Source organism: Macrobrachium nipponense, chromosome 28, assembly GCF_015104395.2.
Source record: "Macrobrachium nipponense isolate FS-2020 chromosome 28, ASM1510439v2, whole genome shotgun sequence".
NCBI classification, from domain to species: domain Eukaryota; kingdom Metazoa; phylum Arthropoda; class Malacostraca; order Decapoda; family Palaemonidae; genus Macrobrachium; species Macrobrachium nipponense.
Window position 1 is genome coordinate 73,143,659 of NC_087217.1, and position 10,491 is coordinate 73,154,149.

The window sequence follows — 10,491 nt, forward strand, 5'->3', positions numbered from 1 at the left end:
AGTCTACGAAATTTGATTCAAACCTGAAACAAATAAAGTGATTTTGCAATTCTCCAAGGCAAGATTGCAACAGAAATGAGAGGTAAGGTGTTTTCCGATCTGTTGAGTAATGCATGGTAATATCTTGACTTTGGGATTGGAAGCAATTGCAATTTATAAGAAATAGCAACCCACGAATTTTCGAAGTGTTAGCTTAGCAGTGTTGTGCTCCAGTCACAAGTCAGTCAGAGCAGTAAGTTATCAGGTTTAGATTTACTTGCCACCTTGCATGCAAGCAAGTCGTGCATGAAATTTGAACCTTTAGCTAGATAGCTTAGTGTATGTGACATGACAGAAGAAAGTGTAATATTATCTCTCGGATAAAGCATCGAATTTTATCAACCCACAGGGCATAGGGAATACCATGTCTGGCAACTCACTAGCTTACCAGTTAAAACATCCTTGCCTCCTCACCTCCCACCGCGTGTTACCACCTGGTCTGGTGGCACATAAATTCACTTAGAAAGTTTAGCTGAATTCCAAAATCCTTAGTTCCTAGAGTATCATTGTGCCACTCGTGTATCACCCATCTAAAGAATTTATTTGCAATTTTCACATACAAGAGATAAGTAATTAAATATGTCTCAAAAATAAGGAAAATTTTAATTTGTTCTAGCGTAACACGTGGACAGTAGCCATTTAAAGTTCGTTCACAATAAACCCACGTGATCCCAGAGATTCATTCATTCATATGCATAGCCACATTGAATTTCGCACTAGTAAATTACAATCATGGTTTAGAAAAATCTTTTACAATTCTTTCATGCTAACGGGAAACGTAATTGTTATCTGTTGAGAGCAGTCAATTGCATCGCCTAGAACGCAAACACCTCGTCAGTGATATGCTACTCGTTTGGGAGAAAGAGAATTTCAGTTATTCTTAAACGCATGCTGTTCTTTTACCTAATCCATTAGCAAAGGAATTTCAGTATCAGAACTGGCCGAACCGAGAAAAAGTTTTAACCAAATAATTTTCTAGCAAAATCTTTCGGGGAGGGGGCAAAACCCCGCCCGCCGAAATCGCAATTTCTTTACATTTTGGCGTTATACTCCTAGACTATGCATTTTATCGAGACCACTATCATAAACAAAATTAAAGTATATAAATAGAATTACCTTTCTAATAATGCATAATGATGTATACTTTGCTTTGTTAGTATAGTACTTAGGATTCAACAAATGTTGATGGTACAATCCAGAAAATCCACTATTTAGACTTTTTTTTTAACTCTTTAATTAGGCATTTTCTGGAAATTTTTTTGTTACACTGTTTAAATATAAAAAAATTCTGTAATATGTAATAATAGTATATACATATATATATATATATATATATATATATATATTATATATATTTATATATATATATATATATATATATATATATTGTTACGTATGAGCCCGACCTTGAAAGAGGCTCCGATACATAAACAGAAATAGTTGAGGGAAAACAAAGTGAATTGCTTGAACTTACCGTAAAATGATTTATAGTGATAATTTACTCTAGAGGAAAGGTCGCCAGAAACTCAGCTAATTACTTTACAGCTATTTATTTACAAGAGGCTGCTTAACAGTCAAGGTTAAGTAAATGCAACTGGTCCCCACTTGAACTAATAATATCTCTCAAGTGAATGATTGCTGGCGCAAAATGAAATTCACGTAATAAAGCTGGTTTCGAAATCTTGCGGTAATGCAACACTTGCGGGTGGACAGACTTGACACGTGACTCAGGGAATCTGGAAAAGGATCCCAGATTAGACAAGATAAAAGAAAAAAGGACTTCTTGCACAAGTTTCGATTATTCAGTTCTCTAACACTGGGGCAAAGGAACTATAATGTTTCACTGAGGTATGCACTGAAGACTTAGTCTTTAACAAGTCACAAGGGGAAGCACGTGGCCCGATGAGGACAAAGGGCTTTTGATGTAGGAGGGATAAAGGTGAGACTTGAAAATGAAATTAGCAAGAGTCGTATGGTAGTAAAAGGTGCTGGTTTGGAGTTTACACTTTAGACGTACCTGGATGCCATGTTCAGTGTGGACCTTTGTGGAAAATGCGGCGTCCGGCTTGGTCTCAGATTTGGCCCTCTTGGCGCGCCAGTACGCCGTTAGGCTTAAGTGTGGGAGGCTGGCTGGCTGGACATCCGTCCGAGGTCACGACTGCAGTCGACTGACGGCAGATCGCAGGTGTCTTTCATGGGTGTTGGAGGTCAGTTTAACCCCCCACGAGCAGGGCAATCCTGGAAACAGAACATACAGCCAGCAGAGGGTTCACAGGAAAAAGAGCTTAAGATATAGGCCTAAGAAGTACCAGTCTGCCTACATCCTTCCCTTTGAGATACGTCCCTAAAGCGGACAAGAGACTATATTCTCCCCCATTCCAACAGGAAAATCCTAACTCTAGCCGGCTAGCTTTGGTTTCCCGCCTAAATCAGCTGATATTTGGAGGAATATGGCTGCCGTTTTACAAATCAAAATAATTACTTAAATGCTGGGTAGACGAAAAGATCAATAAACATAGCAGCTCCCCTGTTAAGAAGGCATTCACTCCCTTTCGGGCATGAAGGCCTTGGCTTAAATAAGTTGATCGTCTCGACTACCCAGTTCTCCTACTCTAACTTGAAGTTTTTAGAGCAGCGATACAGCTAACTACAGTGACCTACCTAACTTATAGGTGAGGATGCTAAGTGTACTAACTTATTGGAGTAATGTAGCCTAGCCTAAGTGATAACTACGGGTCGCCTGTGACTGTCGACAATCTACTCTGCCCCTAGATAAGGTTACTTGAAAATTCCTTCTGCTACTACCCTAATGCCCTGGTACTAAATCATTAGCCTAACCTACTCAATACAGTTAAATGGAGATGCAATCATTCCAGAGTGTGGTACGCACAGCAGCGGTTGGGCGACCGAATTGTTAAAATACATTAGATGAGGTAATGATGCATGAGAATGATGAGGGGTTAGTAGGCCAGGATGGAAATGTAATGAGGTAATTATATTTAAGTGAGGGTTAGTATTACAATTGCTAGGGGTTAGAGGGTTAGTTTTACTGGCAGAGATCAGGCTGGCTCTCTTCTCTGGGTAGGTGCCAGAATCACTCTGCAAATTGACTGTGACACTGTACCTCGGGCACAGGTGTCAAGGAGAGCATGTGGCTCTTGGGTTAGTTTGTTACCGATTTGCTACGTCCCTTCTTCTTCTTCTTATTCCTCCAGGGCCTGGCTGTACCAGTCCTAGGAGTAGACGGAGGCACCAACTCTGGGGTAAGGCCAGAAACGCCGTCAGGAGCAGAGGCAGCGGTAGCCTGAGGGATTGCAGGAGAACACCCTACTTCGGTATCTGCAGCAACCGTCGTAGAGGTGGAACCTACTGCAGGGGAGGCCCTCACTTCGGCTGCTGCGACAACCGTCGTAAGGGGAAAACTCCAGGCTGACTCCTGGTTGGGCAGTTCCTGGTTGTCCAGAGGAGGTGAGAATGTAAGGCCTGCCGGAGGCTCATCCTCGGGCGATAGAGGTGAGGGTGAAGAAGAATCATGGACTGGAAATTGGCCATGGGCTATGGTAAGCTCCATGCCTGTTGGAGGATCTCCTGTAGGAGGATCCTTGATTAGGTTAGGCGCCGGCGCTAGCTCGGGGCCAGGCGCAGGGGCCAAGTTCGGTGGTGGCTCTACGTCCAGGCTGTTTGGAGCTTGGCACTGCTCAGTGCTGCCAAGTGGCACTGGCAGAGAGTTGAGGTCAACTGGACCTGTGGCAGGTACCGGAGGTGCAATACCTCTCAGCGTGCCCTTGGAAATGGGAGACAGAGGCTCCTGTCTCTTTTGGAAGGCTGAGCCTTGTGGAATATGGTCAGTGTCCGCTGCTGGTAGTCTGCTAGGGCACCTAGGCCAATTCGTGGAGTGCCCTAGTACGTTACAGGTCTTGCAACGGAACTGTGAATGGTCAATCTCCCTCCTTGGTAACGGGGAAGACTGTTGGTGACCATACCTCCGGGAGGAAGTAGGTCTTGGATGGCTCCTTGCTTTGGAGTAGTTTGTCATGGGGTTAGGACCCCTAGGCTTTTTGAAACGAGAGGGAGACTTCATGTCTTGCCCTAGGAGGAGGTCGTAACCTCCTAGAATGTAGCTTGCAACTGAAAGGGTACAAACCTTGGAGCAGTGAGGTCTGGTGACCCTCAATTGGATGGTCAGAAGGATCAGCTTGATATGGTTGATACCTTCAAGGGTTATTAAGTGACGTCTATCGACGTTAGCACCTCGAGGGATTCGGTCTTCCCGTATCAGGGAGATTTGAGCGCCAGAGTCGTCATAGGCTCTGACGTGGCTTGGCGGATGATGGCTTTGGAGGGGTGCTACTGTCATAGGGCCCTTAGCTGGGGGTCCTAGTGAGGAAGAATTGGTGACGGCCATTGCGATGGCAGGAATATTAAAATTTGCGCACCCTCCATAGTTGGCAGACATGTGACCCTTGCGGCCACAGTCACGGCAGAACTTGTTCCAGAACCTCTTCCGTGGCACTGGACGGTAAGGCCGAGATGGCCCCACAGGTTGCGAATCTGTGGAGTCACCAAGGCTGGCAGTGTGCTCTGGCACAGGTGAAGAGTCCTCTCTGGCAGTGATTTGACATGGGGAGGTTAAGGAAACCTCCGTTCAATCACCCTTGGAAGCAAGTCCGGGGTCAACTGGTGGGCTTACCTCTTCCAAAAGGGAGGAGGTAAGCGGTGAAATGGTAAGAGGCTGAGATGGTGCGGAAGAAACTTCAGGCTCTGACACTGGGTCAGGGCCAGGTTCACAAATAGACAGGATGTCGGGGACATCGGAGGCACTAGCCTCTGAACCTAAAATTGAGGTGTGGTTATCTGGCATGCTGCAGGTGTCCGGTGCATCTGGTAGTGGGAGCTGCGTCCAGGGGAGATACGGCTTTAGTAGATCTCGGCCCAATATCACCTGATAAACATCATGAAATTGGTCAACTACGCCCAGGCGGCGCAATGTGGTTTCCCTGGTCTCCTGGTCCAGAAAGGGCATTTCCACATTCAGAAGGACCGAAGGAACAGAATAGAGGTTACCGTCAATCCATTCAAACTGAATTTCTTCGTCCGTCTGGATTTTGGCACCCCTAGGCAATGCCTTTCTTGAAATGAGGGAGACCTGGGCTTTGGTGTCGGCCATGACTTGTACCCACTGATAGGCTGTAGGAGACTGTTTATCAGGCAGGGCTATATGGTAGCCTTGGAGAAGTTCACCCTGGAAGCTCTCATCCCAAGGTAGAGATCGACTTGGGCACTGGTCTGAATCCACAGCATGCCCATGCACACAGCGAGTGGTGCAGAACCTCCGCAACCACCTCTTACCGGGAGTCCAGCTCATGGTCTGGGGCTTAGAAACTTGCCGAGAGATTTCTTCATCTCTGAGAGCTAGCTCATGCTTTCTCTCTTCTTCTCTTTCGTTCTTCTCTGCTTCTTTGGCTTTTCTCTTGTTTTCTCTTTCTTCCCTTTCTTGCAGGCGTGCGGCATCCTGCTGCGCCTTTATCCACTCGTCAAGTGCTGGTCCAGTGTAACTGGCCTCCTTGCCCAGAGTTATGAGGGCTTGGAGCTTCTCTAGCTCTACGGCAAAGAAGTCGCGGGAAGCAGGGGAAGACATTTCCCTTAGGCTGCAGTAGAGGCTCAGATGAAAATGATAATAATGGCCAGGGACAGCTCTGGATAGAATAGGAGTGCCTACTGTGTAATGTGGCACTCACTTGGAAATGGGTTCTGCGATAATGGTAATGAAGTCTTAAAAGACTGGGTGCTCTGTGGCACTTGGGAAGTGTCCCATAAGTTGGTGGCACTTCTGGGATGGCACCTTCTGAGGAGGTGAGACAATCACATGGAGTGTGCAGCGTACGTGACACTTAAGGGCGTTCCTCACTTGGGAGACGCTGGAATGGGCTACCTATAGGTCCAATACAGGTGCACGGCACTTATGGAGGCGTTCCGTGGTTGAGTGATCCGAAATGGTGGATACTCTAATGAATGGGCGTTCCGTAGGACGGACAAGCAGGTATAGGGCTACCTGTACGTCTGTACAGGTGCACGGTACTTTCGGGAGGCATTCCTTTTGGGACAGCACTAGTAGTGCTGGTATTGCGGCACTTCGGGAGGCGTTCCCTTGATTGGGTGATCCGGGATAGCGGATACAATAATGGATTGGGCGTTCAGTAAGGACGGACACGCAGGTTTGACAGCACTTAGGGCTGGTATTGCGGCACTTTCGGGTGGCATTCCCTTGTTGAGTGTTCCGAAGGATCACTGACCCTTGGACATGGACACACTGATTTCTTGGGCGTTCCGTAAGGACGGACACGCAGGTTTGACAGCACTTAGGGCTGGTATTACGGCACTTTCGGGAGGCGTTCCCTTGGAGTGTTCCGAAGGATCACTGACCCTTGGACATGGACACACTAATTAATTGGGCGTTCCGTAAGGACGGACATGCAGGTAGAATGGCTACCTGTACAGTTGTATAGGTGCAATGGCACTTTTGAGAAGGCGTTCCTTGGGCACTGGTAGCGTGCTGGTGTGTCCCGTCGGACGACACTAAATGCAGTATACTCAATTATACTGAAGAGAAATGGCACTCTGTTCGTGGCAGAGTGTAATGGTGGAGGAGAGAAAGTAAAAGGTGGGAGTACTTCAGCAGCCAGACGTTGGACAGTGCCAAGAATTAGTGGCACTGTAAAATGTGGTGCACTGGTGGTGGCCAGTCCTAGACTGGGAACGACTTCCTTGATGGAAGTAATGAAGGTTGTGGTGGCACACTGTGCGGTTTGTGCTTGCGGTATACTCAAGTCTTTTGTGATAAAAATTGGAAATGACCACTTGGGCAACGACAGGTAACGGTAATTTGAAAATGCTCAGTCCTTTGCTGAAGTACTCGGTAAATTAAATAAATGCTTACAAAACTGCAATGGACACAGGCGCGTACGTATCACGCTCAGTGTAAATAAAAGACACAAGAGACTAAAACAATGTTAATTCTGCATGCGTATAAGAAATGGACATAGTACTCTTGGCTTCGTGAATAATGGGTTCTCTCTCTCTCTCTCTCTCTCTCTCTCTCTCTCTCTCTCTCTCTCTCTCTCTGAGAGGGTGAAAAATGATATATGACAAACTCCCTTGTATTTAATTGAACTAATACTTTTAGTTTTAATAGGACGCAACTTACGTTAAATGATTTACTTATGTTAACGTGTAATGAAAGAATTGCTTTTGAATACGTTTTATGAAAATGATAACGCGCTCGCGGTGAACGATATTTACGTTAATGGTAGCGGCTTGCGCTTATATGAAATGATTTGTGTTTCAATATGAATTTCACAAAGACGCATTTTACGTTAACAATTCTTGTAATTTACTCTACTTTTAAGATTTACGTTAACTTTACGTAAGGATACTAGGTCCCTGTGACAAGTGAAAATGACGGTAATGATTTTAAACGATGTTAGCAAACATTTGTAAAAGAGGTTACGTTAAGTCCGAAGTGAAATGAAACTTTCGCTCTGCGAGCGAGTGAGCGATGCTAGGTGAGACGCGTTAAGACGAGCAGAGCGGGTTGGACAGCGTGTCGTTCAAACAGCTGATTTTCTGTAAACGCGAAGGCGATTTACACACGTGAAATTCTAATTTCTTATTCAAGGCGAATTACGTTAATTTCTCTGGCAGAACGATAGATACTAGTACTGAGATTAATTTTATTTACGTTAAAACTTCAAGACTTACGTTACTTTGCTTAAATCGTTGAGATAATGCCTAAAGGGATAAAACATGGATGCCGCTTTGAGTGAACCAAAGGTTGGTTGAGATAGCGCATGTGCGAAAGCTTACTAAGCTGGCCTGAGAGAGCGGTTACCAACACTTGGAATGAAAACTAAGTTAAAATGAATTCCCCTAACATATCACAGACAAAGGAATTGTACACTTCTTTTGCCGTAACTATTAGTAGAACACTCCTAACTAGCAAGGCTTTCTAACACAGCAATAAACCCTGGCAAAGCACTTCCTAGTTTGATCTAGTACTTTCTGGCATCTATCTAACACGTGCTCGTGTCTCGTCAGGCGAAGACAATGCGATTTACAAAATAACAGAATTCGCTCGGCGCTCTGGCCGTTACAATATAATAATATTTCTCACTTAACACTTATTTAAAACACTTTGTAATAAAAATACTTAAACGTACCTTAAGCTAACATTTGTTATAAAATAATCATATTATATGAATGGCATACCTTAACGTGATCCAGTGTGTGTCTTCCGCTGCAAGTGTGCTTTGATTTGCGCTTTTGTAAAAACATTTACATCTTACGTTTTACAAGGGATAACTCGATTTACAAGCCTTATTTTTTTAAGCAAGCCCAGATTCGATGCTGGCAAGCAGTCGTATTGTTACGTATGAGCCTGGCCTTGAAAGAGGCTCCGATACATAAACAGAAATAGTTGAGGAAAAACAAAGTGAATTGCTTGAACTTACCGTAAAAATGATTTATAGTGATAATTTACTCTAGAGGAAAGGTCGCCAGAAACTCAGGTAATTACTTTACAGCTATTTATTTACAAGAGGCTGCTTAACAGCCAAGGTTAAGTAAATGCAACTGGTCTCCACATGGACTAATAATATCTCTCAAGTTATGATTGCTGGCACAAAATGAAATTCACGTAATAAAGCTGGTTTCGAAATCTTGCGGTAATGCAACACATGCGGGTGGACAGACTTGACACGTGACTCAGGGAATACTATAATGTTTCACTGAGGTATGCACTGAAGACTTAGTCTTCAACAAGTCACAAGGGGAAGCACGTGGCCCGATGAGGACAAAGGGCTTTTGATGTAGGAGGGATAAAGGTGAGACTTGAAAATGAAATTATCAAGAGTCGTATGGTAGTAAAAGGTGCTGGTTTGGAGTTTACACTTTAGACGTACCTGGATGCCATGTTCAGTGTGGATCTTTGTGGAAAATGCGGCATCCGGCTTGGTCTCAGATTTGGCCCTCTTGGCGCGCCAGTACGCCGTTAGGCTTAAGTGTGGGAGGCTGGCTGGCTGGACATCCGTCCGAGGTCAAGACTGCAGTCGACTGAGGGCAGATCGCAGGTGTCTTTCATGGGTGTTGGAGGTGTTCAGCTTAACCCCCCCACGAGCAGGGCAATCCAGGAAACAGAACATACAGCCAGCAGAGGGTTCACTGGAAAAAGAGCTTAAGATATAGGCCTAAGAAGTACCAGTCTGCCTACATCCTTCCCTTTGAGATACGTCCCTAAAGCAGACAAGAGACTATATTCTCACCCATTCCAACAGGAAAATCCTAACTCTGGCTGGCTAGCTTTGGTTTCCCGCCTAAATCAGCTGATATTTGGAGGAATATGGCTGCCGTTTTACAAATCAAAATAATTACTTAAATGCTGGGTAGACAGGATCAATAAACATAGCAGCTCCCCCTGTTAAGAAGGCATTCACTCCCTTTCGGGCGTGAAGGCCTTGGCTTAAGTAAGTTGATCATCTCGACTACCCAGTTCTCCTACTCTAACTTGAAGTTTTTAGAGCAGCAATACAGCTAACTACAGTGACCTACCTAACTTATAGGTGAGGATGCTAAGTGTACTAACTTATTGGAGTAATGTAGTCTAGCCTAAGTGATAACTACGGGTCGCCTGTGACGACAATCTACTCTACCCCTAGATAAGGTTACTTGAAAATTCCTTCTGCTAATACCCTAATGCCCTGGTACTAAATCATTAGCCTAACCTACTTCCGCCTAAATCAGCTGATATTTGGAGGAATATGGCTGCCGTTTTACAAATCAAAATAATTACTTAAATGCTGGGTAGACGAAAAGATCAATAAACGTAACAATATATATATATATATATATATATATATATATGTATATATAGATATATATATATATATATATATATATATATATATATATATATATATATATATATATATATATATATATATTAATGTGCGAACGTTGGTATGTTTCGAAAAGTTTCCCAGTTAAACTCCATACAGGAAGGGAATCTAAGGGGTGAATCGAGAAAATTGTTTTAACCAAATAAGTCCTTCACCAATATTTTTTGATAGGCCCTAGTATCTAAAAATAATACTAATAATAAATAAATAAATAAATAAAAATCCGGGCCCCTAGCAAAATTTTTAGGGGGCAAAAATCCTAGGAAATCGGGATTTCTTTTTCATATTATGGCGTTATACTCCTAAACTATGCATTTTATCGGAAACATTATAATATACGATATTAAAGTACATTAAATTACTTTTCTAATGATATATAATCATGTATAATTTGTGCTATTAATATAGCACAGGTATTGATGTTAAAACCCCGAAAATGCATTTTTTCCGAATTTCTCTAATAGGCATTTTCTAAATACAGCTCCGCTGCACTATTAATATC